Genomic DNA, 24,220 nt, shown 5'->3' on the forward strand with positions numbered 1-24,220 from the left:
TTTTAATTGTGGATACCTACTAGCTGCGGGTAAACCTGTGAATAATTATATATATATATATATATATATATATATATATATATATACACATACATATATGTATGTATATATATATATATATATATATATATATATATATATATATATATATATATATATATATATATGTATGTATGTATGTATTAAAAAATTAAATTATTCATTATATAATTAAGAATTAAAATAAAAAAATGTAGGTCTAATCCAGGTCCCCAAATCAGATACATATCAGGTATATATATTTAGTTGCTTGCATTACATGCACAGTACCATGCTACCTTCATTGCTTATATCCAGAGCATCTGCTTAATTGTACACGATGAATAAGATACATATCAAGTACATATATTTAGTCTTTGTTAGAAACAATAAGAAAATGAATAAAATCAAAATATAGAGTTACGTTTGTAGTTTACGTTTTAATAATGAAAGAAATTGGAAATTAGACCCGATATAATATATAATTAAGTTTATGTATGCGGGTAAACAGGTATACCCGCGAGTAGCTTAAACGGGCATCACAGATTGAATGGTCGGGTTTTACCCGCGAGTAGCTCATGTCTGCATTGGGGGTCAGTTATGTTCTCTGCTGGTTGTACTGTCACCAAAAGATATTTCTTGAAGTATAATTTTGGAAAATGTGGAAGTGCCTGGTTGGAAGAGTATGGGTTGCTACTTCTCTTAACACTAGTTTTAAAACTAGTTAGCTTAGGAGCAAAGGTTATACCTTCAACTCTACTTTCAACATTTAAGCCAGCAGATAAAATATTTTGAATTATGTTAGTAATGTCTGCTGTTTGGTCTAGAGACGCACCATGTGATATGGCTGAAACGGACGATTTTATTTGTGCGGTGTCGTCAGGCCGCATAACGCCAGAATCAACCACCACGGGGGTGGGTACTATTTTAAATTTATATTTAGCGGGGCCTAAATCGTACTACTCCTTAGTATGAGTAAGGGAAGTATGACCTAGAGTCGTATTTTTGAGATATCAGTAGAATCGAACCTATATTTAAGCCTAAGATAGTTATGAAGGAATAGTGGTTACTTAATATTAGGATTTTCTAATTTATAAGACAGATAAAGTAAATGCGATAAAATTCGTAATTCAGATAAGGTTAAAGTGAGTGCGTACTATGATTTCATCAATTATTCTGCCGAGATTATAGAATGCTGGCTCATGAATTGGCAGAGGCCTTGTATTCATTACACTGGTCCTAAATGCCCCTGTCATAAGACATGTCACTGGGTACTGCGTTAGGCTTGAAGATTCTGAATAGACAGCAACGTCCCTTACCCCCAACGCCCGTGCAGTCTCATTACAGGCATACACGTTCAGACGACTCATCCAATTGAGTGACTCGGTTGGGTGACGTATTAACATTCCACAATGGTCTAAACTTTCTTAAATATAATAGAATACATGGTTTACCATATCCGAGGGACATGATGTGTTTCAATGCTTTCGTTAATTATTAGTTTTAAAAGATAGTTAGGCCCTTAAAAAGAGTTCAACCATAAAGAACACCATGGCCAAGTCAAGCTGACTTCCATGAACAAGTTCGGTTATTCTAACGGTCAAATCCTTTATGTTTCTAAACAAACAGTTCCTTAATTAACTAAGAATCCCTCAAGCGGGGTGCAATGCTTGAGACCGCGTTATGGTGCAGTGTACTAATCAACACTAACCGGGTTCCATGGCCTTACTTAGCAGAGGTACAGTTTACAACAACAGTTGTGCTTTAGCGTGCACGTACGATGTGATGCCCCGTACTAAATCAACATGTACGGACCATTAATAACAGGATCATTACAAGGTCAAACACTATATGCTATTTCAAAAGAAGTTTGCATTCATAAGAAAAGGTGATGTCTTAATCAACATCAAAAGTTTTACAACCCAAAGTATGCTTCTATGAATAGAAGCAAGTAATAATAGTACGTGACCCAATGGTCGTTACAAATCATTGTTTCAAAAGTAATAAAGTTAAGAATGCAAGATAAACGTTTCATGCGAAGACATCTCTAATAAGCGCAGCGGGAGTCTAATAAGCATGACAACTACAGCGGAAGCAAGCAAACCTTAAGCACCTGAGAAAAACATACTTAAAAACGTCAACACAAAGGTTGGTGAGCTATAGTTTAAGTATAACAGTAATGTAAGGTAGGCCACGAGATTTCATTGCTTCAAACAGCATTTCAAAATAGTATGAAAGTGTATGTATAACCGTGGGCACTTGGTAACTAACTTAACGTAAATAACACCCCCTAAAAGTACACTTGGCGAGTGCGTAAGTTTACAAAGTATTAAATACCCGTTAAATGCTAGCGCGACTAGCCCGAGTGGGGATGTCAAACCCTATAGATCCATATCTAAGATTTGCATTCACCGGTTCAAAGACCAATGACAAAACGTTACCGAGCTAAGGGGAAAGTTTATGCCGTTGTATCACCCACACATATATAAAGTTTAAGTACTTGTGCCTAGTATGTAAAACGTAAAAAATGCATGCATTCTCAGTCCCAAAATAGTTAAAGTAAAAAGGGATGATATAACTTACAGTGAAAAGTAGTAGTAAAGTTGATTCGGTAAAGTAAGCAAGTAGTTTGTCCAAAGAGTCCTCAACCTAAGTCAAAAGTTACTAAGTCAGTAAATCGTTCCTAAACGTTTAAAAGTATGTAATTTAGGTTTTAAGTATCATCATCATTCATCATAAGTCAAAAAGGGTAAAGTAAGTTTCATTCAAGAAAAGGGTTTAAAACAAAGGCTGACTTCGTTCAGTCACCACGGCCTCTATACAAACTGAAATGAGGTGAGACCAGTGGCCATGACTCTGTATATGAGTCCCCTAGATGCTGACAAATTTCCAAAACCAAACTCATCTTTGTTTGACCGTGGTGATGGTTTAAGTGCGAGTAGGTCAGAAATTTTTAGCACAACGTTAATACGGTGTAGTGACTTTTGGAAGGACATAATTCCTAAACTGTAACTCGGATTAAGACGAGTCTTAAACGAAAAGTCATATACTCGAACCCATCTATCTGGAAATTAACTTTTCCAGTAGCCCAGATTAATGATCAGTTACAGAAAACAGCAAGAAAGATGTTCCGGTGGGTGCTTGGTGCATGATGCGCATCACGGTTCTCATCCTTGATGTTTGTAGCTTCAAGTGTACAACTCGTTGATGGGTTTGCTTCATCTTTACCAAGTTTTGACCATCATAACACTAGTGTATGTCTAAGATATGTAGCACAACACAATTAAGTGTTGTAAGTAGTTTGATGAACCAAAGTTACATCAAGATCTTAGATCCGACACATACAAGAGTTCTAAAAATAATAAGCTATAAACTTGAAAGTAAACTAAATAAACAAGATCTTAAGTTGTAGAACATAGTTATTAGTTAGATCTTGAAGATCCTAGACCCAAAAGTCTAGATCTAAAGTTCTTAAATTAAACCCCAAGTTATATAACTTGGATCTTAACTTTAATGAAACCATAAGTCATGAAACTTTGGTTTTAAATCTTGTAATGTGTATGTAAGCTTATAATCTCTTGTTCACAACAACATAAGTAGACCATAAGCTATAGAAACTTAGATATTTCATAAGTATATTAAGTAATAACTGGAAAGTTATACTTTCATGTTCTTGAACTTACAAAGTTAACTTTAGTTCAAGAAAAATGAGATCAAGATTAACTAGTAATACTTGACCACCAACACAAGAATCACGAATTTAGAACATGTTCAAAGGAAGAAATAAATTAAATCTACAAGTAATAATTTCATGGTTGTTCATACTTAGAAAGATTCAAGCCAAGGCTTTGATCTTTAAGAAAGTAAAGCTTAAGTTTACATGGGAGAACAACAAACAAGTAAGTAAACAACAAACAAAAACAAGTAATTTGATGAATGATGGTGGCGGTTTTCATGGGAGAAAAAGAGAGAAACTAAAGCCTTGTTACTTACAAAGTAGAGAGAAAATGTGAGAGGAATGGAAGTGTGAAAGTATGTGTGTGTAAATGTGAAGTAATACTAGAGAATAAGTAACACAAAAAAAGAAAAGGGGAACTCCCCATTACCCCTTGGATGGCTGACGGCCAAGGCTCCCAAAGAGGGAAAGTCAAGTTGTTTCTTTCATGCATGGGTGAAGGTGAGAGCTAGAAATGGTAATAAAGTTAAATGGTGTGGGAAAATGGTGTAAGTATACTAGTAACAAGTCTTTCTAACTAAGCTAATTAATCTAGTTTCATCTTAATGAAATACTTGCATAAAAGATGGGCTAATTAATCCATTAAGAAAGTAGGGTGGGCTTCCAAGTCCATTAACCATGAGTCCATTAATAAAAGATCAAGTATGTAACAAATTAAATAAATAAGCCCAAGTAATTAACTATTAACATTAGTTAATTAAAAATGATTAATAATAATTAATCATGAATGCAAATAATATTCTAAATATTATTCGTGAAAAGTTCGTGTGTCACAAAGACGAGTCGGGACATGTAAAGTCATGTATGGTAACAAGTAAATGTATAAAAATACACTTATTAAACGCAAGAATTAATAATAAATATTATTAATTAAAAGTTGGAAAAACCAGGGTCGTTACATTACCCACCTGTTAAAGAAAATTTCGTCCCAAAATTATAAGTTGAGGGAGATGGAGGACCTGGGAAACGGTGAGGATACTTCTGCATCATTTGATCCTCTCGCTCCCAGGTAAACTCAGGTCCTCGTTTGGCATTCCATTGGACTCGGACGATCAGAATCCTGTTGTGTTTCAAAGCTTTGACCTCACGGTCCATAATTTCGACAAGCTCTTCCACGAAGTGGAGTTTATCATCAATTGTAAGTTCCTCCAATGGTATGACATGTTCCGGTTCAGAAAGGCACTTCTTCAAATTCGATACATGAAAGGCAGGATGAACTGAGCTCAATTGAGTTGGAAGATCTAAACGGTAAGCAACGGGTCCAACACGCTCCAAAATTTCAAAAGGACGAATGTATCGCGGGTTTAACTTTCCGTGCTTTCCAAAACGAATTACACCCTTCCAAGGTTCGACTTTCAACATTACATGGTCACCCACGTTGAATTCAAAGTCTTTTTCGTTTAAGGTCTGCATAACTCTTTTGGCGATCACGGGCTGTCTTGAGTCTCTCTTTAATTTGAGCAATCTTCTTCGTCGTTTCATGGACTATCTCGAGTCTGGTGATTTGCACTTCACCTAACTCGGCCCAACAAATAGGAGAATGGCACTTGCGGCCATACAACACTTCAAAAGGTGCGGCATTAATACTCAAATGATAACTGTTGTTGTAAGAGAATTCGGCTAGCGGCAAATGCCTTTCCCAAGCCTTTCCAAAATCAATAACACAAGCATGTAACATGTCCTCCAAGGTTTGAATCGTTCGTTCGCTCTGACCGTCGGTCTATGGGTGATACGCAGTACTCATGTCGAGGCGGGTCCCCAAGGCTTCTCGCAAAGAACACCAAAATCTAGAAGCAAAACGGGGATCGCGATCTGAGATGATTGATAAGGGCACACCATGACGAGATACAACCTCTTTTATGTATAGTTGAGCGAGTCTCTCCATCGTATCTATTTCCTTCATCGCTAAGAAGTGTACAGATTTAGTAAGACGGTCAACAATAATCCAGATGGTATCGTATCCGCCCACCGTCTTTGGTAGCTTTGTAATGAAATCCATTGTTATCCTTTACCACTTCCATTGCGGGATTTCCGGTTGTTGAAGTAACCCAGAAGGCTTTTGGTGTTCGGCCTTAACTTTCGAGCAAGTCAAACACTTACCAACATAAGTTGCATCGTCCTTCTTAAGATTAGGCCACCAATACTTTTCCTTGAGATCGTGGTACATTTTACCGGCTCCTGGATGAATCGAATATCTCGACTTGTGGGCTTCATCTAGTATAAGGCTCCTTAAATCTCCATAACGAGGTACCCAAATTCTTCTGGTATAGCATCAGAGTCCAGTCTCCTTAACCTCGAATCTAGAGACGATAATGTTCAAGTATTCATAAGGTATGTTCTTCTTCTTGAGAGCCTCATCTTGGGATGCTCGGATCTGGTTATTGAGGTTCGAATGAATGGTGATGTTCAGTGCCCGAACACGAAGAGGTGTCGTCCTCTCCTTTCGGCTCAAAGCGTCAGCTACAACATTGGCCTTGCCAGGGTGATAACAAAGTTCACAATCATAGCCGTTCAGCGTCTCAATCCATCAATGCTATCTCATATTTAGTTGCTTCTTATCAAAGATGTGTTGGAGGCTTTTATGATCGGTGAAAATAGTGCTCTTAGTTCCATAAAGGTAGTGTCTCCACAGCTTTAATGCGAAGACAACGGCTCCAAGTTCGAGATCGTGAGTAGTGTAGTTTCGCTCGTGGATCTTCAGTTGACAGGAAGCATAAGCATTAACCTTTGTGCGTTGCATCAGTACACAACCAAAACCACTTTTCGAAGCATTACAATAAATGACGAAATCATCACTGCCTTCAGGAAGTGATAAGATAGGTGCGGTGGTTAACTTCTTTTTCAAGGTTTGAAATGCAGATTCTTGTTCGGGTTCCCAAATGAACTTCTTCCCCTTGTGTGTCAGCGAGGTCAAAGGACGCGCAATCAGAGAGAAACCTTCAATAAATCTTCGGTAGTAACCGGCGAGTCCTAAAAATTTGCGAATGTGAGTTGGAGTAGTGGGAGTCTCCCACTTGCTGATAGCTTCAATCTTTACGGGATCAACTTTGATACCCTGGTCGTTCACAACATGACCCAGAAATTGGACTTCCTTCAACAAAAATTCACACTTGGAGAATTTTGCATAAAGTTGCTCTTGTCTCAAGAGTTCCAACACTAGACGAAGATGTTGTTCATATTCTTCTTCGCTTTTGGAGTAGATGAGGATATCATCTATGAAGACGATAACAAACTTATCCAAGTATGGCTTGCAGACACGATTCATGAGATCCATGAATACGGCAGGTGCGTTGGTTAAACCGAATGGCATCACGAGAAACTCATAATGACCATAACGAGTTCTGAATGCAGTCTTCATCACATCGCTCTCTTTCACCCTCAACTGGTGATAACCGGATCTCAAATCGATCTTAGAGTAAACGCTCGATCCTTGTAGTTGATCAAAAAGATCATCAATTCGGGGAAGAGGGTACCGATTCTTGATTGTTAATTTGTTGAGTTCATGGTAGTCGATTTACATGCGGAATGACCCGTCCTTCTTCTTTAAAAATAAAATAGGTGCGCCCCAAGGCGAGAAGCTTGGTTGGATAAATCCACGGTCAAGCAGTTCTTGTAGTTGGCTTTGTAACTCTTGCATCTCGAAAGGTGCGAGTCGATAAGGTGCGTGAGCTACAGGTGCAGCCCCTGGCACTAAATCGATCTGAAACTCTACTGCTCTCGGTGGTGGTAATCCAGGCAATTCTTCTGGAAAGACATCAGAAAATTCGTTCACAATTCGTACATCGCCCACGCTCTTCACTTCGGTTTCTAATTTTTTTACATGTGCTAGAACATCAAGACGTCCTTTCTTCATGATCTTTTGCACTTTCATACAACTAATGAGATTTAGTTTCGAGCTATATCTCTCTCCGTAAATAATCAGTGGCTCACCATCTCCATGTGGTATACAAAGAGCCTTATCTTCGCAAATAATATCAGCCCTTATCTTGGTCAACCAGTCCATACTGACAATTACATAAAAGCTTCCTAATTTAATGGGTATCAAGTCAATCTCGAAATCCACACCACCTATGTTGATAATAGCTCCTCGACTAATTTGGTCAACTTTTTCAACTTTACCATTGGCTACTTCGACAATCATACTCTCTTATAAAGGAACTAACGACCAATTTATCTTAGAGCAGAAATTTCTACATACGTAACTTCTATCAGCACCAGTATTAAACAGGAGAGAAGCTAAAAGATTGTTGATAGTGAATATACCTGTAACCAAGTTAGAGTTTTCACGGGCATCCCTTGCGTTTATGTTGAAAGCTCTGCCACGCGGTGGTTCGCCGTCCTTTCGCTTGTTGGGACACTCATTTTTGAAGTGGCCCGGTTGTCCACACTCATAGTACTTTCTCGGTCCAGTGGGGTTCGGCTTCCCAGTCAGAGTGGTGATTTTGCAGTCTTTGCTAATATGGGCGGTCCTTTTGCATTTCTCATAGACCACGTTACAGTACCCGGTGTGCTGCTTGTAGCATCTCTTGCATTGTGGCAGACTACCCTTGTAGTTGGAGTTTGAGTTAGGGTTCGGATTGGGGTTCCTCCCATCGTTGTTCCCCTTGAAACCCTCATGTCACTTCGCCGGGTTTTGGTCATAGACTCTCCCCTTGTTGTTGTCCCATTTACGCTTCCCACTACTACCCGTTTTAGATTTTGCCTTTTCCGGTTCTTTGATGGTGATTTGTTTCATCAGTGTATGCGCCATGCGCATGGCTTCCGGGACACTGGTTGGTTTAGAGGAGGTGACATTCCCCTGAATAGCCTTAGGAAGTCCCCACAAGTACCTTTCCTTACACTTAAACTCTGGGGTAACCATGTTAGTACACATCAGAGCTAGTTCCAGGTACCTATGATTATAACCATCCAGATCGTTTCCAACAACCTTCAACTCCCAGAACTCAGGATCCATTTTCTGTATCTTAGTTCTCGGGCTGTACTCTTCAATCATGGCCCCCTTGAATTCTTCCCACGGGGTAGCATACGCCTCATCAATACCCTTGGCTTAAGCCAATGTGTTCTACCATGTTAGTGCGCCGTCTGATAGCGTACATGAGACATACTTGGTTTTGTTCGTCTCTGAGCAGTTGCTAACACGGAACACACATTCTAATTTCTCAAACCACCTAGTAAGTCCAACCGGCCCCTCGGTACCAATAAAGTTGTGGGGCTTGCAGCTTTGAAATTCCTTGTATGTGCACCCATTACAAATGGGTTGGTTAACTAGTGGAGCTTGGGGGTTCATTTCCGCTAAAGCTGCGGCTACTCGTTCAGTGATCATTTCCTCAATCTGAGCGGCTGTAGGTGTTGATCTTCCGTTTGCCATTGATGTTCTAAACCAAAATTTTGACTCAAGTCAAAATCCAGCATTCAAATAATAATACAGTATATAACAACTAACATGGAATCAACACAACACATGTTAATTAAGTAACGCAACTAGATACAGATACCACAAAATCATCATACAGTAGCGTAAATAGAACACCGTGCAAAAATTAAACAACACAAAGTTCCATTCATTAATAATAAGTTGCATACATCCGCATAGGTTCGTACAATAGATAAGTAATACATGAAACTACAAATGAGATTACATAATGAAATCTACTACAAATGTCCTATGGTGATGGTGGGTGAAGGATGTCCATTACGTGGGACATCTGGTCCTCGAGCTCAGTGACCCGAGCACGGAGGATCTCCACCTCCCTTTTCAGTTCCTCGACAGAGGGAGAGGCTTGTGGAGCAGGTGGTGCTGATGGTGCAGGTGGTGCCGGTGGTGCAGACGGTCCGGCTCCAGAAGTAGATGGTGCATACCGGTAAGGCTTACGTACAAACGGATTAGTAGGGTACGGCACAAGCGGCTTGCGGGCGGTAACCCTAACCAACTAACCGTGTGCGTCCAAGAATGGTCGACCTCCATTAATCCCTGGAATGACGGTGCCATCGAAATGGTACCGCTTCTTCGGCCGGGTGGAGGGTGGCTGTACGGGTGCCTCATCAGGGTCTTCCTCATCGGAATCCTCATTGCTAGAGTCATCGGAGGATGAGTCGTCAGATGATGTGTCATCGGAATCATCTGGGGGTGACTGCACGGGTGGCTCTGCTCGGCCGGCTATCATCAGTCGGTATCTAAAAGGCGGGATCGGCACGAGACATCCATCAGGAAGGCGTCGGCACCAATGGTTATGCTCATTACGGAACGGACCTTCCCCATGATCTCCATGAATCACAGCACCACCGGGATGGTGCTGTGGCTCTGGGTGTCCTGGGACAAGTGGAGCTGGAATCTCCTGTAGGTCCTCGGCTCCATCTGAGGTGAGCACTGGGTCGGGTGTATGGCTACCGGCTCCAGAGGATGAAGCGCCAGAGTCAATGGAGGGTGTCGAGGATGGGATCTGAGAATCGGCAACAATGGCAGGTGAGGTGGCGGATGAGTCTGAGTCGCTCTCCAAAATGATAATAGGTGGAATATCCGACATCTGAACAACGAAAAATAACTTTTTCCATGTCAGTAAGTCATAAAGAAAATACGTATTAGGCAAAGTAACTACGACAGTCTAGATAATCTATAACAGTAAGTAGCATGGCAATAATAACAAGTTTCATGCAATCGAAAGCGGATATATTCATGTAGTAGTGAAAACATGTAGTAGCATACGGCATATAGCAGTAAAAGTAAGCAGCAGCATGCAGTAAGTTTCGCAGAAACAAGTAAACTAGCAAGTTGTAGATAAGTCCTATTAGTGAATCCTACTCGGTCCGGTCTAGACTCACTAATGCAACCTAATTTCCTACAACCAATGCTCTGATACCAAATGTGACGCACGTACTAAATCAACATGTACGGACCATCAACAACAGGATCATTACAAGGTCAAACACTATACGCTATTTCAAAAGAAGTTTGCATTCATAAGAAAAGGTGATGTCTTAACCAACATCAAAAGTTTTACAACCCAAAGTATGCTTCTATGAATAGAAGCAAGTAATAATAGTACGTGACCCAATGGTCGTTACAAATCATTGTTTCAAAAGTAAAAAGGGATGATATAACTCACAGTGAAAAGTAGTAGTAAAGTTGATTCGGTAAAGTAAGCAAGTAGTTTGTCCAAAGAGTCCTCAACCTAAGTCAAAAGTTACTAAGTCAGTAAATCGTTCCTAAACGTTTAAAAGTATGTAATTTAGGATTTAAGTATCATCATCATTCATCATAAGTCAAAAAGGGTAAAGTAAGTTTCATTCAAGAAAAGGGTTTAAAACAAAGGCTGACTTCGTTCAGTCACCACGGCCTCTATACAAACTGAAATGAGGTGAGACCAGTGGCCATGACTCTGTATATGAGTCCGCTAGATGCTGACAAATTTCCAGAACCGAACTCATCTTCGTTTGACCGTGGTGATGGTTTAAGTGCGAGTAGGTCAGAAATTTTTAGCACAACGTTAATACGGTGTAGTGACTTTTGGAAGGACATAAATCCTAAACCGTAACTCGGATTAAGACGAGTCTTAAATGAAAAGTCATATACTCGAACCCATCTATCTGGAAATTAACTTTTCCAGTAGCCCAGATTAATGATCAGTTACAGAAAACAGCAAGAAAGATATTCAGGTGGGTTCTTGGTGCTTGATGCGCATCACGGTTCTCATCCTTGATGCTTGTAGCTTCAAGTGTACAACTCGTTGATGGGTTTGCATCATCTTTACCAATTTTTGACCATCATAACACTAGTGTATGTCTAAGATATGTAGCACAACTCAATTAAGTGTTGTAAGTAGTTTGATGAACCAAAGTTACATCAAGATCTTAGATCCGACACATACAACAGTTCTAATAATAATAATAAGCTATAAACTTGAAAGTAAACTAAATAAACAAGATCTTAAGTTGTAGAACATAGTTATTAGTTAGATCTTGAAGATCCTAGACCCAAAAGTCTAGATCTAAAGTTTTTAAGTTAAACCCTATGTTATATAACATGGATCTTAACTTTAATGAAACCATAAGTCATGAAACTTTGGTTTTAAATCTTGTAATGTGTATGTAAGCTTATAAGCTCTTGTTCACAACAAAATAAGTAGACCATAAGCTATAGAAACTTAGATCTTTCATAAGTATATTAAGTTATAACTAGAAAGTTATACTTCCATGTTCTTGAACTTACAAAGTTAACTTTAGTTTAAGAAAAATGAGATCAAGATTAACTAGTAATACTTGACCACCAACACAAGAATCACGAATTTAGAACATGTACAAAGGAAGAAATTAATTAAATCTACAAGTAATAATTTCATGGTTGTTCATACTTAGAAAGATTCAAGCCAAGGCTTTGATCTTTAAGAAAGTAAACCTTAAGTTTACAAACATGTACACAAGTATGGTTTATGAAGCTCATGAACTTTTCTTTTTAACAAGTTTCATGGAGGAATCAAACTATAACTTGATCCTCCTTGGTTCTTGTATGTTCTTGTATAAACAAGATGATATGAAGAATAAACTAGCATGTTTGATTCTTAACAACTAGTAAGTAAACAACAACAAACAACAAGTAAGTAAACAACAAACAAAGACAAGTAATTTGATGAATGATGGTGGTGGTTTTCATGGGAGAAAAAGAAAGAAACTAAAGCCTTGTTACTTACAAAGTAGAGAGAAAATGTGAGAGGAATGGAAGTGTGAAAGTATGTGTGTGTAAATGTGAAGTAATACTAGAGAATAAGTAACACAAAAAAAGAAAAGGGGAACTCCCCATTACCCCTTGGATGGCTGACGGCCAAGGCTCCTAAAGAGGGAAAGTCAAGTTGTTTCTTTCATGCATGGGTGAAGGTGAGAGCTAGAAATGGTAATAAAGTTAAATGGTGTGGGAAAATGGTGTAAGTATACTAGTAACAAGTCTTTCTAACTAAGCTAATTAATCTAGTTTCATCTTAATGAAATACTTGCATAAAAGATGGGCTAATTAATCCATTAAGAAAGTAGGGTGGGCTTCCAAGTCCATTAACCATGAGTCCATTAATAAAAGACCAAATATGTAACAAATTAAATAAATAAGCCCAAGTAATTAACTATTAACATTAGTTAATTAAAAATGATTAATAATAATTAATCATAAATGCAAATAATATTCTAAATATTATTCGTGAAAAGTTCGTGTGTCACAAAGACGAGTCGGGACATGTAAAGTCATGTACGGTAACAAGTAAATGTATAAAAATACACTTATTAAACGCAAGCATTAATAATAAATATTATTAATTAAAAGTTGGAAAAACCAGGGTCGTTACATACGAAGTTTATATGCTTGGTGACTACACTAGCATGGTCTGGGACCGACAATGTACTAAGGATCTAGTCAGATGGTTCACTACGAAAGAGTCCTCAGTCGGAATCCAAAGCTCGATAGACTTACTACAACAGGTGTTCCTCAGTCGATCTTACGTTGTATCCGATAGACTTCTCTTACCAAGTGGTGACACAGATAGTGTACTCTGAAGCGGGGTTCACGACTTCCTAATAACAGAGCCAATAACTACGTTCTATTAGTTGGAAAAGCGATTGAGTTTAAAGCATAATTGGAAAGCATTTCAACAGCATACACAAACCATAACATTATTTCAACATTATAACAGCTTACATCATATCATACACTAAAGATAACTACTCGCTAATCATGGCAACAATATCACAGAACATGATGATAGAAGACATTATATAAAGATAAGGGATAGAAGTACCAGTAGATTAAACGAGTTCCGAATACAAAAGTGACAACTTCAAGACTCCAGACCGCTCCTAATAAAATCTTCGGCGTTCTTCTCCGGGTACTAGGTTTCTCGCACGGAGTCGGAGACCTTGAGAGTTTGACTAATATTGTACAAGAGAGAGAAAGAAGTGAATTGAAGTGTGTGTTGAAATGAATGACAAAGACCCTCTAAATAAGCACAAAATTTTCCTGCAAACGGCTGGCAGGCCGTTTGACAAGCCGTTTGCAGGGCCCGTTTGGTCAGCAAGCCGTTTAACAAGGCCGTTTGATTTGGGCATTTGGCAGGCCGTTTGCCATACTGGCAGGCCATTTGGATGCCCGTTTGGTAAGCCATTTGGCTTGCTAATTCCCTGGATCATAACTTGATTTCTTGTCTTTCACCGTTTTCGCTCTAGAATCTTCGTTTTAGCTCCGATTCTCTTGATTCTTTTTGCACCATCTTCATAATTAATTGTTCTTCAATTTTAACCAACGAAGTGGGTATTTTTCCAACAAAGTTCAAATCTTTCTTGTTTTTGGGCCATAATACCGGGGTAAACATGTGACATCCCACACTTAGACTTTGCTTGTCCTCAAGCAAACTCTCATTTCTTTAAGAAACGTTTCAGAGTTTCTTTTCTAATAGCCTAAGTGGTTTGCTTTTATAAGAGTAAAAATATAAGGTGATTCATCTATGTTATGATTGACACTATCTCTGCAAGCATGCGAGGAGGTTACATGACATAGGCTAGCTTTCATGGGTCACTCAAATCACACAAGTGTTTAGGGTTCCCTATAGATCTAAGAAATGAATTCGCTCATAGCCAGTCATGATGCACCCATCGTCATAGGCTTGATAAAGACTCAAATCCTTGCTGCTAATGTGAGAACGGTAGTAATCTCAGCTTCTAGGTCATTTGTCAATGGTGAAAAAAGAACTTTGGAGTGGTAGTGAAGTTGTTTTTGAGGGGTGAGAAAAAAGGGTAATGTAGTCTTTATACAGACTTTTATTCGGGTAGATAGGAGTGCTGAAGTGTTTGAGAAGCACTTTTGAACTTTTCTTCATTTGATAATCATTTTCGGTCAAGTTTTCTTCGGCGTTTCTCTTATTAAGTTCGGCTCCCTTTCAAAACTTGAAATATAAATATATTTTTTTTATAGATTTCATCTCGAGAAACCTTTTGCCGGTAAAATTTTTCAAGACCTTTGCCATGATACTTGAGAGATTTATAACATCGGGTTTTCGGAAGGAATCTCGTTTTCTGGATTTTTTGAGTAATAGCAAAGATGATGTGGGTGGGTGTGGTGGTGGAGTAGAAGTAGTGGAGGAGCGAAAGGCTTATTTTTGACAAATGGCTAGCTCTTCTGATTATAACCCAATCACGTTTCGCTGCTCGGAAATGTAGATCTAAAGCAAGTTTTGATTCTGAGTACAGACATCGGCACTCTCACCGGAAAATAGTAAAGCATTAAAGATGAATGCTGGTCTTATTTGGGGTGCCTCACCATAATCAATTTAGGTCGATAATGCCTTATTCATGCATTGCTCTATTAGAGATTTGGTTCAACCTAACAAGATTTCCACCCTACTTAAGCCTTATTTTTATTGACAAACGTTTTAGGTTTTCAAAAATAATTTTTCGAAAAGGCTTTCTTTTGAAAAAATTTTGAAATTTGGCTTAAAGACTTGGAATCTTTGTAATGGGTTATTTTGATACAGCATAAAAAGATTATACAAATATCCCACACTTAGACGAACATTGTCCTCAATGTTCCTAGTGTATCCCACACTTAGGAGTTTTAGTTGAAGATTTAGGAGTATTTGTCTAGTGTTTTAAATTGGGTTGGAATCCCACACTTAGTGATAAGCTAGGATGTGGCATAGCTTGAATCTTGAGCTAGTAGCGAAAAGGAAAAAAATACCCCTAGCAGATCCAGCTGGCTTTCAATCCTTGGGTCTTTTATTGATTGGCTCATTTGTCATCCTTTATTCTTCTACTCTACTTTATTGCACGGGTTGCCTCCCGAGAAGTGCTTTTGTTTAAGGTCGTTGGCTCGATCGTAGTGATGCTTTAAAAAGCAAACATTCCTTGCTGATGGTTGTAATCTTGTTCTTCTCGAGAGAATGTGAGTCTTGGCGGGTAAATACTGAGAAAGTGTTGGACTAATAGTGGTAGAAGATCTGGTACTTCTCTTGAAATCTTCTGAAAGATAAGTAGTGCACAGTTTCGGCTCTTGATAAGTCTTGAAGTCCGATGAGAATATGATCCACGGCTCTGATGGTTGACCCATGAATGTCAATCATAGAAGCAGTGCTGGTGGTGATTGTGTCTCTGATGGGATGCTCATTTCGGAGGTCTTCAAACAATGTTAGAAACTATATCTTTAGAATTTCAAAGTCTTCGGAATGGTGATCTCCATAGTAAGAGTCTGTAGCTTTGCACAGATTTGTTAAAAGACGAAGCTGAAAAGAAGTGAACAGCAATCCTGACCCGAGCATTAATGTCACCGTCTTTGAGTTTATCTCCTGGCATCCAGCTTTAAATGTGAAACTAGGGTCTGTGGATTCGTGGAAGATACGTAATATTTGATTTGTAACATTGGTGGCAATGTTGACTCGATCTGGTTTAAGATGAGAGAACGGATTGTTTCGCCTTACTTCCTCTGTAACAGCGTCTCGTAACTCTTTGGTAATCATATCAGCATGGTGATCAATTGTTACGTAAATCACTAGTCTGTCTGGTGTACTTTCGAAATTATCTCTTTCCAAGAGAGCAAAAAAGCTGTGAATATCCATGATCATTTGCAAATTAGAGTGATAAGTCGGGCGTCTGGTGGAAAGATCCACGTGTTTTCGGATGAGAGTCAGTAGTGCTCGTTGGTTTAAAGAGAACAGAAGTGCAGATCCGGCTAAGGCATTATAAACCTTAGAGTAAATGATCTTCTGATCTCGACAGAATCTTGTCTCAAGAATAGTGCGAACCACTGAATTGTGCTCTTGTTGCCTTTCTTCTCGGTAGATATGATCATGAAGAGAATTGATAAAGTCTTGAATGCGTTCTTCTAGGATTTCAACATCATTGTCTTCTCTTTGGAGATAGAGGTTGTGTTCTTCTCGGATAGCCATAATTCGTTCTGTTAAGCATAGAGTAAAATCATTTATTGATTTACGGATGGCTTCGAGAATATCTTCAAATTCATCGGTATCATTGATGAAGGTTATCATGTCTGTGTGTGTGGATATGACTGGAATTCGATCTGAAGAAGAGTCCGACTCCCCTTGATCTGGTTGTGAGTTATTCAGAATGTCTTCATGTTGCTCTTCCTCATCATCATTGATATATTGTTCTTCTGAGGATGCGTCTGATGAACGGGTTTCTTCAGTATTCTGATTCTCCACTTTGATACTTGCCGGATCAATTTCTATATCCTTAACCTCAGCCTTGTCAGTCTTCTTCTTGAAGTTCTCAAGCCTCATTAATTCTTCATGATGCTTAATGCTTAGAGCAGGTATTGTCGCAGTTTCTTTTACGTCTTCCATTTCCTCTTCCTCTTTAGATTCCTCCTCTTCCTATATTTCTTCGCTGGGATCCTATTCTTCCATTTCTGGGTCGTCTACAGACTGTGATTCGACACCCATCTCGATATCATCGGCTGGTGGTGAAGACTCGTCATCGAAAGTGATCCGTCTGTTGGAAATAGCAAACATCTCTGCCTGTCCAGAAAGTTCGGTTGGTCGGTCAATTTTGAAGGTAACGCTTTCCCCGTGTGATCGTAAGATCAAGGTTTGATTATACACATCAATGACAGTCCTAGCCGTATTCATGAAAGGTCTTCCTAACACTACTGGTGTGTGTATGTCTTCCCTAATATCCATTACTACGAAATTCGTAGGATACAAGAATTTGTCAACTTTCACCAAGACGTTCTCAACTATGCCTTTAGGATATCGAATTGTGTGATCGGCAAGTTAGATTGTCATTTTAGTTGGTGACAAGTCTCCTAACTCTAATCTCTTGTAGATAGAGTAGGGAATTAGGTTGATACTTGCTCCTAAATCTGCTAGCGCATGAATGGTTCCAGATTGGTAGATTGAACATGGGAAAACGAATCGGCCCGTATCTCCTAGCTTTGGTGGTAGAGAGTTCCTGAGTAATGGCATTCTTCACTCAGTGGAATTTTGTTAGAATCTGGTATCCTCTCCTTTGTAGAGAGAAGCCTTTGGATGTATCTCTTCTGGTTAGGGACTTTGGACATAATGTCCATGAATCTTCCATAAAGTTTGAAGGAATCAAGCTTGGATGGTTCTTCTTGCAGCCTTCTAGGATAGGGTACACGAACTGGAGTTTCAGGGGTCAACTTATGAGTATATGTTCATTTGTTCTTGAGCCTAGCTGACCTTCTCCGTGGTTCTTCCTCTGGGATTATGGAATCCATTTGCTTTGCTTCTTCTATGTGGGGATTTTGGATAGTATTACTTGGTAACCTTCTCTGCGGTCGGGTTTCAAGTCGTTGTGATAATTGTCCGAGCTGCGTCTCCAGACTTTTGAGAAGAGCCAATTGATTTCTCATTAGTATCTCCGTCTGATCTTCTGATTTAGCTGTTGTTGTCCTTGAATGAACTGAGTTAACTGATCATCAGCTCCGAGAGTGGGGTTAGTTGCTTTTGTAACCTGGGTGGTAGGGGAATTTTCCTCGACTGGTGAACCAGTGAGTGGAAGTGGTTAATCGTAGGTCAATTGAGATTGTTGGGCTGGATAAGGTGGATAGCGATAGCGAAAAGGTTGATTGCTTCGCTGAAATTGATTAACCCTAGGTTGTTGATTGAATTCGAGATTTGGTGGACGAGCTGGGTAATGAACATAACAGACTGAACCGTCAGGGCTTTCGTACTCAACTTGATATTCTTCAGTAGGTTGCGGGTTGGTACAATTAACACAAGCCTGAGATTGGTTGACCTGCTGCGGCTGCGTCTTCAATTCTCCGAGTTGTTTGGCGAGAGATTCCATCTTATTCGTGAGGGATTTGATGTCCTCCGTTTGATTGTTAAGTGCAGAGAGTGGTGTAGATGATGAAGTTGTTTCACCATTGTTCCAGTCATGATGATGCATCGTCATGTTCTCGTGCAATTCCCATGCTTCGTCTGCAGTTTGGTTCATCAGATTCCCTTGAGCTGCTGCATCAATCGCCGTCCTATGATTTACCGTAAGACCATTGTAGAAGGTACAGATTTGGGTTGACCGTTCTAGCTGGTGATTAGGGCATTTCTTCAGCAGGGTTTTGAATCGCTCCCATCCAGTGTAAAGAGATTCATCATAACTTTGTTTGAAGTTAATGATGTCATTCTTTAGTTTGGTTTGTTTAGAAGGAGGGAAATATTTGGTTAGGAATTTAGTAGCCATCTCCGTCCATGACGTGATGGAATCTTTTTCCAGTCCTTCGAACCAAGTTTGAGCAAGATGAGTGAGAGAATAGGGAAACAAGTATAGCCGGACTATATCTTGTCCTATCCCTGGCTGTTTGTAGGAGTTCGAAAGAGATATGAATTTACCAAGGTGAGAATTAGGATCGTCATTCGGTAATCCATGAAACTGACAGCTATTCTGGATGAGCTGGATGATGTGATGTTTTAACTCGAACGAGTGTCCTTGAATCTCCGGAAATCTGATCGGTCCTCCTCGACTTTTAATCGAGGGTTTGGTATTTTCTGCTAAAGTAACGTGTAACGCCATTCGATTTCTGATTCGTGCTTCCTTGCGTGCTTTTGAGATTATTGCATCTGGATCAGGTACGAATAACAACGGACCTGGTCTAGATCGGGTTTGGGTCATACACTGGGTATGCCTTTTTGTTTTTAATTTTTAGCAAATAAGCTAATTTCTAAAGTAATCTAAGGTAAGCTAAACTAGTCTAAGGTAGTCTAATCTAAAGTAATCTAATCTAAGGAAATCTAATTTAACTAACTAACTATCCTATGGTTGAATATGTTTTTGGTTCTGGCTACTGATTCCCTGATATTTCGATAACAGAGCTCCTCACGAACTATTCAACAAACCAAGTGGCCAGTCCGACTATGGAGAGGCAGGATCCTTTTGGTCCCAATATAATTGGAGACTGTTCGGAAAATCCAACAACCAAGTCCTTGTATAATTGTCTTTCTTAGACACCACTAAATGCTTGTGAATAAGTTTGATAAAGAGCAGTATTGCCTGATACCAGTTCCCCGGCAGCGGAACCAAAAACTAGACTCCGCCTTGATATGGCCAAAACTAGACTCCGCCTTAGTATGAGTAAGGGAAGTATGACCTAGAGTTGTATTTTTGAGATATCAGTAGAATCGAACCTATATTTAAGCCTAAGAAAGTTATGAAGGAGTAGTTGTTACTTAATTTTGAGATTTTATAATTTATAAGACAGATAAAGTAAATACGATAAAATTCGTAATTCAGATAAGGTTAAAGTGAGTGCATACTATGATTTCATTAGTTATTCTGCCAAGATTATTGAATGCTGGCTCATGAATAGGTAGAGGCATTGTATTCATTACACTGGTCCTAAACGCCCCTGTCATATGACATGTCACTGGAGACTGCGTTAGGCTTGAAGATTCTGAATAGACAGCAACGTCCCTTACCTCCGATGCCCGTACAGTCTGACTACAGGCATACACGTTCAGACGGCTCATCCAATTGAGCGACTCGGTTGGGTGACGTATTAACATTCCACAATGGTCTAAACTTTCTTAAGTATAATAGAATACATGGTTTACCATATTCGAGAGGCGTGATGTGTTTCAATGCTTTCATTAATGATTGGTTTTAAAAGATAGTTAGGCCCTTAAAAAGAGTTCAACCATAAAGAACATCATGGCCAAGTCAAGCTGACTTCCATGAACACGTTCGGTTATCCTAACGGTCCAATCCTTTATGTGTCTAAACAACTAGTTCCTTAATTAACTAAGAGTCCCTCAAGCGGGGTGCAATGCTTGAGACCGCGTTATGGTGCAGTGTACTATTCAACACTGACCGGCTTCCATGGCCTTACTTAGAAGAGGTACAGCTTACAACAACCGTTGTGCTTCAGCATGCACGTACGAAGTTTATATTCTTGGTGACTAAACTAGCATGGTCTGGGACTGACAATGTACTAAGGGTCTAGTCAGATGATTCACTACAAAAGAGTCCTCAGTCGGAATCCAAAGCTCGATAGACTTACTACAACCGGTGTGCCTCAGTCTATCTTACGTTGTATCCGATAGACTTCTCTTACCAAGGGGTGACACAGATAGTGTACTCTGAATCAGGGTTCACGACTTCCCAATAACAGAGCCAATAACTACGTTCTATTAGTTGGAAAAGCGATTGAGTTTAAAGTATAATCGAAAAGCATTTCAACAGCATATACAAACCATAATATTATTTCGGCATTATAACTGCTTACATCATAGCATACACTAAAGATAACTACTCGCTAATCATGGCAACAATATCACAGAACATAATGATTGAAGACATTATATAAAGATAAGGGATAGAAGTACCAGTAGATTAAACGAGTTCCGAATACAAAAGTGACAACTTCAAGACTCCAGACCACTCCTAATACAATCTTCGGTGTTCTTCTCCGGGTACTAGGTTTCCCGCACGGAGTCGAAGACCTTGAGAGTATGACTAATATTGTACAAGAGAGAGAAAGAAGTGAATTGAAGTGTGTGTTGGAATGAATGACAAAGACCCTTCAAATAAGAACAAAATTTTCCTGCAAACGGCTGGCAGGCCGTTTGGCAATCCGTTTGCAGGGCCCGTTCGGTCAGGCAAGCCGTTTAACGAGGCCGTTTGATCTGGGCGTTTGGCAGACTGTTTACCATACTGGCAGGCCATTTGGACGCCCGTTTGGCAAGCCGTTTGGCTTGCTGATTCCCTGGATCATAACTTGATTTTTTGTCTTTCACCATTTTCGCTCTAGAATCTTCGTTTTAGCTCTTGTTCTCTTGATTCTTTTTGCACCGTCTTTGTAATTACTTGTTCTTCTATTCTAACCGATGAAGTGGGTATTTTGCCTACAAAGTTTGAATCTTTCTTGTTTTTGGGCCTTAATACCGGGGTGAAAACGTGATTTTTTAGCCGATATCACCATGTTCCATAGCAGCATCCTTTTCAGGAGCAGCAGTAGAGACTGGTGCTTTCTCCCCTTTGGCCTGCTTGGAGCAAGCTTTCGATCGTTTAGCTTTACCTGTTACCAAGAAATGGATGAGCAACGGATTCCAAACCTATAAATGGGTAGTCAGTATATAAGACTAGGGTTGTTCTTTATGATCAGAGAGCACTAGATTCTAATGCAACTATTGCTTTACCAGTTTCTGCGACAGTGGTTGTTCCAGTTGTGGTAGCTGGTCACTTTTTAAGTGTGGTTGGCTTTCACTGAGATCCCTCCCCCTCAGCTGGTGCAGGACTAGAGGTAGTCACTTGGGTAGCTCCACCCTGAGCAGCAAGATACTCAAGCATTCCTGGTGATAAACCAGCATATAGAGCAACTGGTGCTTCTTTTATCATTCCTCCTTGTTTTAGTGGCAAGTCAATGGAGAAATCAGTAATGTTCTTGTATGTAACAACCCAACCCGTTAACCAACCAAAAACGAGGAAATAAAAAAAAATTAAACAGAGCTGTCCAGATGGGGTGCGCAGCGCGCACCCACACCTGTGCGCGGCGCGCACAGGGCCTGGCAGCCCGCTGTCCACTTTTTCCAATTTTTGTAAAAAGATCTCTTGCTTCCCGACACCTTTAGACCAAACGTTTTTCACAACATTTTATATTAGTTAAAACTAACACGTTCCAATAATAAAATGAGTTTTACGAGACCGGGCCCACATCGGCCGTTTTACGACTTTCGTACAAAATACAAATTTTCAACCACATTGTTTTTAACACAAAATAAAGACCGATCATGGCGATTGGGAATATGCTACCCAATCCTAATCAAATCCAAAAGCAAGATCTTCTAAGAAACTACGCAAGTCCACTAGTCCCCACGCTTACCCGAGCCACCGCATCCATGCAAATCTGAAAATATAAACAACGAGAGGGTAAGCTAACGCTTAGTGAGTGAAAATATACTACATACATATATATGCATAAAATAGACACGCCACACAAATAATCAAATACCGCATACCGGAGCATCCAAGCATAAAGGCAAGCTAATCTAAGCATATCGTACGATCACTAAGCAACAAGCTAAAATACATCAACAAACATAAGTTCACCAACGACGATGTGAACAACGCCAAATAGCTACACCCGGAGGGTTAGCTACATCACAACAATACATCAATATATATAACAATTTATATATAAACGCCCAAGGTTAACCCCTTAACCCAATACCGAAAACCAAATACCACAACGAAGATTGGCCGAACAACCCGAGCCTTAGTAAATTCGCACAACCCGATATTCACTTCTTCACCAATTCAACGACCGAGGATGGCCGAACTACCCGAGCCTTAGTGAATTCACACAACCCGAGATTCACTACCTCATCAACAAGATAATCGAACAACCCGAGTCATCATGAATCCGCACTACCCGAGATTCACTACCCAAAATATTATGCATACTAGCAAACCGATATTCATTTCCCACACCATAACCCACATCATCTGAAATGTCCCATTCATATTAATTATAAACGTTCCATATTAATTGATTTCGTTGCGAGGTTTTGACCTCTATATGAGACGTTTTTCAAAGACTGCATTCATTTTTAAAACAACCATAACCTTTATTTTATCTATAAAGGTTTTAAAAAAACATTACGTAGATTATCAAATAATGATAATCTAAAATATACTGTTTACACACGACCATTGCATAATGGTTTACAATAGAAATATATTACATCGACATATGTTTCTTGAATGCAGTTTTTAAACAATATCATACAAACATGGACTCCAATTCTTGTCCTTATTTTAGTATGCAACAGCGAAAGCTCTTAGTATTCACCTGAGAATAAACATGCTTTAAACGTCAACAAAAATGTTGGTGAGTTATAGGTTTAACCTATATATATATCAAATCGTAACAATAGACCACAAGATTTCATATTTCAATACACATCCCATACATAGAGATAAAATTCATTCATATGGTGAACACCTAGTAACCGACATTAACAAGATGCATATATAAGAATATCCCCATCATTCTGGGACACCCTTCAGATATGATAAAAATTTCGAAGTACTAAAGCATCCGGTACTTTGGATGGGGTTTGTTAGACCCAATAGATCTATCTTTAGGATTCACGTCAATTAGGGTGTCTGTTCCCTAATTCTTAGATTACCAGACTTAATAAAAAGGGGCATATTCGATTTCGATAATTCAACCATAGAATGTAGTTTCACGTACTTGTGTCTATTTTGTAAATCATTTATAAAAACTGCATGTATTCTCATCCCAAAAATATTAGATTTTAAAAGTGGGACTATAACTCACTTTCACAGATATTTCCTTTCTCGGATATAAGACTTGGCCACGGATCAATTCACGAACCTATACAAATATGTACATATATATCAATGTATGATCAAAATATAATTACAACCATTTTTATTATGTTTTAAAGATTTGAGTGTATTAAGTCAGCTGTCCTCGTTAGTAACCTACAACTAATTGTCCAC

General features: G+C 39.2%; 1 non-coding gene across 1 annotated transcript; it reads right to left on the minus strand.

Annotated features, from left to right (window-relative positions):
• Positions 1–228: 228 nt before the first annotated feature.
• On the minus strand, positions 229–325 carry LOC139903667 (small nucleolar RNA snoR100). Its single transcript, XR_011778475.1, has one exon. It is a non-coding gene; the product is annotated as a small nucleolar RNA snoR100 (small nucleolar RNA).
• Between the last annotated feature and the right edge of the window lie 23,895 nt (positions 326–24,220).

This window comes from Rutidosis leptorrhynchoides, chromosome 3 (assembly GCF_046630445.1).
Source record: "Rutidosis leptorrhynchoides isolate AG116_Rl617_1_P2 chromosome 3, CSIRO_AGI_Rlap_v1, whole genome shotgun sequence".
Classification (NCBI taxonomy): Eukaryota; Viridiplantae; Streptophyta; class Magnoliopsida; order Asterales; family Asteraceae; genus Rutidosis; species Rutidosis leptorrhynchoides.